This window comes from Palaemon carinicauda, chromosome 1, assembly GCF_036898095.1.
Source record: "Palaemon carinicauda isolate YSFRI2023 chromosome 1, ASM3689809v2, whole genome shotgun sequence".
Taxonomy (NCBI): domain Eukaryota; kingdom Metazoa; phylum Arthropoda; class Malacostraca; order Decapoda; family Palaemonidae; genus Palaemon; species Palaemon carinicauda.
The window spans coordinates 30,613,120-30,620,619 of NC_090725.1; positions in this window are offsets into that span (position 1 = coordinate 30,613,120).

Below are 7,500 nucleotides of genomic sequence, written 5' to 3' on the forward strand. Positions count from 1 at the left end.
AATCATTTTTTTTTCTGAATAAGGTAGTATTAAATATTCATATCTATGATATAAATTGGATATGATAAAAATAGATTAATTTTTATTTCATTAATATTGCATAACAAGCTAAATGTGTTTTGATTCTTATGAATATCCGTTTCGACGATATTTTATACATTAGCAATTATATACGTGTTTTTTTTATATTTTGTTATATGTATTTTTTAACAATCGTATTAGAATTTGAATCATATTGAAGCCAAATATAGATGTGCTATTCACATCAGTCTAAATAAAGCAAGTTCCTAGATATTTGTTAATGGTCATATATGCTGATATTATGATATATATATATATATATATATATATACATATATATATATATATATACATATATATATAGTATATATATACATATATATATAAATATATATATATGTGTATAAATATATAATATATATATATATATATATATACACACACATATATATATATATATATATATATGTATGTGTGTGTGTGTGTGCGTGTATCAATCTATATATATACATATATATATATATATATATACATATATTCATATATATATATATATATATATATATTGTATATATATATGCTCACACACACACACACACATATATATATATATATATATATATATTGTATATATATACAAAATATATATATATATATATATATATATACGTATATATATATATATATATATATACGTATATATATATATATATATATACATATATATATATGTATATATATATATTTGTATTTATATATTTGTATATATATATATATATATATATATACGTATATATTTATGTATATATATATATATATATATATATATCTGGATTTATATATATATATATATACTTATATATATATATATATTATATATATATATATATGTATGAATGTATTTTTGTTCATGTCAGGAAATCTATAATAGTTGGATGTTCTTCATTTTGAACAAGCAGTGAAAATAAACCAGTTATAAAGCATCCATAAACAATAATGAATTTTCTTATGTCGCTTATCCTTCACCAAATCCTAAAACTACTGTGTTTGCTGTGTTTCAAAATCTATATTATAAGACAACAATCCCTTATTAACAAGACCAGGTGAGGCAAGTAACAACAAGTTATTCTAACTATTGATAAGGATAAAAGATAGTTATATACCATACTCAGACGTGTACGTTTATAAACATGGTTGATCATAATGTGACTATTCAATGCTAAGACTTAGTTAATTTTTATTATTTGGAATGTCTGAACAGACTATTTTGATGAACAGGCCAAACAGATTATGTCTTATTTGATGTTTTTTTTTTCTAAAATTATTCTTATGACTCATTTCTTAAATAAATTCTTAATATAATTTGACTGTGTAAATACATGCCGAGGAAATATAGTACAAGTAAGGAGTATCTTTTGAATAGTTTTCCTTGTTAAATATTTGGTACCACTGTTGTTATAAAAAGAAAAAAAATACCGAATCCATCTGTTCACTAACCTCACCTTCCAATCCAATGAGAATATCGACCGTTTACCTTCTTCTACCCTGAAATCAACGGTTCCTACATAATTAGCATCATTAGATTTAATTCTATAAGGTTACTCGAACTCATAATTAGTATCAACATTATTGACTCGTAAACCCTATTAAACCAATTATTTAATCCTTACATTAATTGTTCTTATACAAAAAATAGTTATATAATCGCGCACACAAAAATATCTTTAATAAACTTTATAACCGAGTACATCTATATCTTACTCTTTAGTCAGGATATTCAATTATGAATATAAAGATCCACAACTGAAGTCTTAATCCGTAACTTTCCCGAAACACTTTTCCTGAAAAGTGAGAGAAAGAAAGTACTGGAAGAATAAACGGAAACAATAAGCAATATAGTGCAATCTCCACGAATCCAGGCAATATCTGGAGGTAATGTTGACAGAAATGGGAAGATATTCGCCAAACTACATATAATTTCGGGTTCATCAGCCTTGCACCGTGCACATTTTTACATAATCTCCTTTCTGTCTGCAACGATATTCTTTGTGCAAGGTCCTAATCTTTATGCTTTACGGAACGAAACGAATCCAAAAACTCTATTGAGCAAATAAAGAGAGAGAGAGAGAGAGAGAGAGAGAGAGAGGAGAGAGAGAGAGAGAGAGAGAGAGAGAGAGAGAGAGAGTAAAATATGAATTATTTGAACCCCCTAGGCTCTCGATTTGTTGGGATACAAGAGCCTTGATGGAGATAGACACTCATGTCTCTTTTGATGTCTCAACAATAGCTCTGACATTCAGCGGTTTAGATGTGAGGAAAGACTTCTCATTTTTAGGAATTCGTCCATCTGTTCTCCATGACTAGCCCAAGACTCGAAAGAGGTATGCTAACTTTGCTTGCACCAAGAGAGAGAGAGAGAGAGAGAGAGAGAGGAGAGAGAGAGAGAGAGAGAGAGAGAGAGAGAGAGCGTAAGATATTTTATGGTTTTTTATTCACCTGCAATGTAAAGGTAACTTTTCCAGGTATAGATATAATAGCATTATTTCCTAAATTGAGAATCGGTGAACAATTTATTTTCTTCATGGAAAATGGATCAAGAAAGTGAGATTGAAAATGCACAGTCAATTTCGTATTGTTCAGTACCTATAAAATAACCAGTGAACTAGAAAGAATAACAATAACTTCAAGGCACATTTTTAATTGTATTTAGATAGTAATATTTATGGTAATGTTCTTTAAGAAAGGTAATTAAATATCAATATATATATATATATATATATATATATATATATATATATATACATATATATATACCATATACTTATTATTATTATTATTATTATTATTATATATATATATATATATATATATATATATATATATATATCATAGACTCCTTTAAGGAAGTACTGGAACGTCAGGACCTCGGGGTTTTTAACTTGAGTCTGAAAGATTAACTTGAGTCTGGACTAAAATTACTTCTAGAAGGGCTAGAAACACGTTCTCTGGATCAAAATGGGGGTTTTTGAGGATGTTGAGTTCAATAGTAATATTTTCAACACCACCTGGGGTCATCTTCAAGGTCTAAAGGTCATTTATCAAGGTCAAATTTGTAAATTCTGGTCATTTTTGCTCGTTTTTTGTGTGTAACTCATAAATGGTGAGAGATAGCTGATTATAATATGAGGCAAATCTGCAGAGCTGTCCGAATTTAATATATATTGTCATATATCGTCCTTCAAGAAAGGACTGGAACGTCCCCTGATCGGGATTTTTAACTTGAGTCTGAAGCATTAACTTGAGTCTTGGACTAAAATGACTTCTAAGAAGGATTACAAACACGTTCCCCGAGTCTAAATGAGGTTTTTGAGGACGGTGAGTTCAATAGTGACATTTTCAACACCCCCTGAGGTCATCCTCATCATCTTCAAGGGCAAAAGGTCATATTTCAAGGTCAAAATAGTGAATTTTGGTCATTTTTACTGGTTTTTGTGTGTAACTCATAGATGGTGAGGGATGGCTGATTATAATAAGAGGCAATTCTGTAGTTCTGTCCAAATTTGCATGTTCAGGCGCCAGTAATCCCCGCACAGACGGAGGGTGCCGTCTTTCTTCAGAACGATGTGTAAGGGTGACGACCATGGGCTGGAGGCCTTTTGGCAAAGGCCCATTTCCTCCATTTCGGCGAACGTCTGTTTGGCGGCTGCCAATCGTTCCGGTGACAGACGTCTGAATTTTGCGAAGACTGGGGGTCCCATTGTCTTGATATGGTGATAAATACTGTGCTTGGCAGGAACCGTAGCCGTTTGGCAAAGTTCTGAACAGAAAACTTCCGGGTACGAAGTGAGGAAGTGGGCGTAGTCATCCGTGGGTGCGCTGATGTGGAGAGCGAGGTTAGAGGGGGCAGGTTGAAGAGATGTCGACAAGTACGAGTCTGCGTTGACCAATAGTTGGTGGGCGACATCGACCAGAAGGTGGAAATGACAGAGGAAATCCGCACCGAGGATTGGCAATGTGACATCAGCAACGAGAAAGTTCCAATTGAATTTACCGTTTCCGAACAATAATGTGGCAGCTACGAAGCGGACATCGGCAGATGTGGACAGACTACGTCGTGTCTTGAAGAGTTTTCTTGGCAAAAGAGAACGAAAAGCACCCGTGTCTACCAAAAATCGCACGCCCGTTCCGGCATCATGTAAAAAGAAAAGATTAGAAATACGGGGAGGCCACCGCCACGAGCGATGGCCTACTTAAATGTTTTTTGGCCACTGACAATCCTTGGCACATTTCTTTGCGGTTTCCCGAATCTGAAGTGGTAGTAGCAAAACTGCGGTGGATGGGAGGTAGTAAGTGGCTGTAGAAGTCGTTTATTGGGGTGCGAGCGATTGGTGGGTGGTGGGTGGCTTTGTCGCCGCTTTGGCACGTCACGGGGTAGGCGTGTATGTCCTACGGCATTCATATCAGTTTTGGTTGACGTTGAATAGTCATCCTCTTTGTCAGGGGTGGAGGCGTTCATGGAGGTGTTGAATTGGCTGTCCATAAGGGCGTTGGCTTTGGTCATCAAGTCCTTTATGGGTAAAATATCGACATCAGGTATGGCAGCCCATATAGGTTCGGGTAAACGGCGTATCCAAAGGGCACGAAGTAGGTTCACCTCACGAGGAGAGCCGTCTGCAGCAGGTTGAAGGGGAGCGATAGTGGTCATTTCCCTGAGGGCAAGCAAAGCCCTTTGGTCCCCCAATGGTTGTTGCGAGAGCTGAAAAAGATTTGCTATACTGGCGGCTGGCGACGGCGAGTACTGCTGCAGAAGGTATGTTTAGTGGGCGTCATACGCTATTGGGGTCTCCTTGTTCACAAAGCCAGTCGGATATTTCTGGGAAGGTGTCCTCGGGTATCGCCGCGAGAACATAATCTGCTTTGGTGGTTGAGCGAGTCACACCCTTGATGCGAAACTGGACTACTGCGCGCTGAAACCAACTAAACGCCTCTCCGCTGGCAAACTATGAACGTTTCAATGGGGCAGCCGCAGCGCCAACTTCCGTAGATTCCGCCATAGTACCAACGATGGAGGGGCGAGGAGGGTTGGGGTGGAAGGCGGTGTGAGGTAGTCGACTTCCGGGGTCACCAATGTGACGAGCCGAGAGAAGGTTGTGACTCAAAGGCAGGAAGCAATCAACTGAGTAACTTTATTAAAGAACACTCTCCTTTATATACAGAACCTCAAGGCAACAGCAATTTTCATGTTCGAGAAACAGACAATGTTACAGAGGAAAAACGGAGACATGTTTATTCTGGTTCATTTTAGTGCGAGGGAAGAGCGCAAATACAAGCATAATATATACAAAATAATTTATGTACGATCGTGTGACACACGGTTGGTACAAATCTGATTTCTTATTCTTTAAAATTTCTTAAAGGCTGTATTAACTGCCCTATTAGTTGTAGAGTTTGTAAATCATATAAGTTAAAACGTTCCATCCTCCCTCTATATCCAAATTGCCTAAGTGTTGGAACTAGTTTTGTGGCCCTAGCTTGCACTGCTTCCAGTCTTTCTATATCCTTTTTAATACTTTGAACCCAAAATGAGGTTTTACTAATGATATGTACTGCTGTGGTATATTACATTTGTCTCTGTATTTGAATGGTCTCTTTATGTAACCTAATAATTTCTTTGCTTTCTTTTCAACTTTTATGCTGTGTTTGGTGAACTTCAAATCCTTGGTAATAATAATACGGATATCTTCCTCTTGGCCCACACTTTCTAATTCATTACCAAGTAGTGAGTATTCTGATTATGGACGTGGCATTTGCATGCGAGAGAGAGAGAGAGAGAGAGAGAGAGAGAGAGAGAGAGAGAGAGAGAGAGAGAGAGAAAATTATTTCTGATTGTTAGGTATATGAAAAAAAATATATAATATTGAGTAAAGTTGAAATTATCATTTCATAGTATTGTTGACGAGCTTTCCTGAAAATGTTAGTGCAAACTTTTCTTATAATTATATGACATTTATAACTTAAAACTTTTTTATTATGATATCACAAGCATTTCTCCCAAGAACATTAGTAAAGTTCAGAGCAACTTGGAGCAGGTATATATCAAAAGTTTCAAGTTAGTTGAGAGAGAGAGAGAGAGAGAGAGAGAGAGAGAGAGAGAGAGAGAGAGAGAGAGAGATAATTGTATGTTATTAATGTATTCTAGATAAAAATAGCTTTATCCTGAACTATTGGATATCTATTAAACATTTTATTTCGTATGTATTTTGAGCCTTTTCAACAAATTATAATAACAATATCTTTACACAGTAGGAAGTGATATAGTTGTCACGAATAATTAATATATATAGTGTATTATTTTAAATTTGTTTGCTTTTGCAACTCTTTTTTTTAATATTATTATTATGATTATTAATATTATTATTATTATTATTATTATTATTATTAGTAGTAGTAGTAGTAGTAGTAGTAGTAGTAGTAGTAGTAGTAGTAGTAGTAGTAGTAGTAATATTATTATTATTATTATTATTATTATTATTATTATTATTATTATTATTATTATTATTATGACGTTTCGTCAATGTCCTTGGATCACAAAGTGTGTTCTCTTACTCTAGCCCAATAGTAATTTGGCCATGCTGTTTTCTACCAAAGCTGCATTGTATTTTGTATTTTCTACAAAAACCATTCGACTACAACATAGGATTACCTTTTTTCACCTATGATATATTCTGTAAAAAATTCGTACAGCTTCTGACTAGCATAATTGCTAGTTCGTAATTATTCTATTCTGATGTCTATCATTTAGAACAACTTCGTTTGTGATTATCTAGTCGTCTAATAATTGTATTAGAAAAATTATTTTCATTGTGATATACTCAAAATAGTTCTGGTGACATCGAAGATCTCACAATATTTGCTCTGGTGATTGAAGTTGTTTGCCTTTTTGCAACCATGAATATTTATGCATTCAACTATTGCAAAACATAATTCAGATCAACAAAAATGTCTAGTAGTAGTAAGCAATAACGACGGTAGTAGAATTTTCGGATTATTCTTTAATTGAAAAACAAATATTGAGGTTTATGGCAAATTGAATGGCGCTGGTAAAGTTTTCATAGATGATGTAAAATCTCTTGCTTCCCATATTTTTACTGTTCTTTTTTTTTTTCAAAAGTAAAAGAAATGACTGGATAACCATGCATGATAATTAGTTTTGTTTTATAGAATATGGAGAAATCATATGCTAAATGATGGAAGGACAGTAGCAAAGTACGATGTATATTGGAAGACCAGTAACAGACTAACGAAGATCACATAGACTGTTGTATACCCAAGACCTTCACCGAGACAGAAAGTCCCTTTTGCTTGCTCGATCTCCCATGATAAGAATGTTTCTGCTGTTTAAACTCTAAATGATAAACTTGGCTATGGCAACGTCACCATCCTTTTTTTTACGGCCATCACCTATTAGTCTAACAGGAT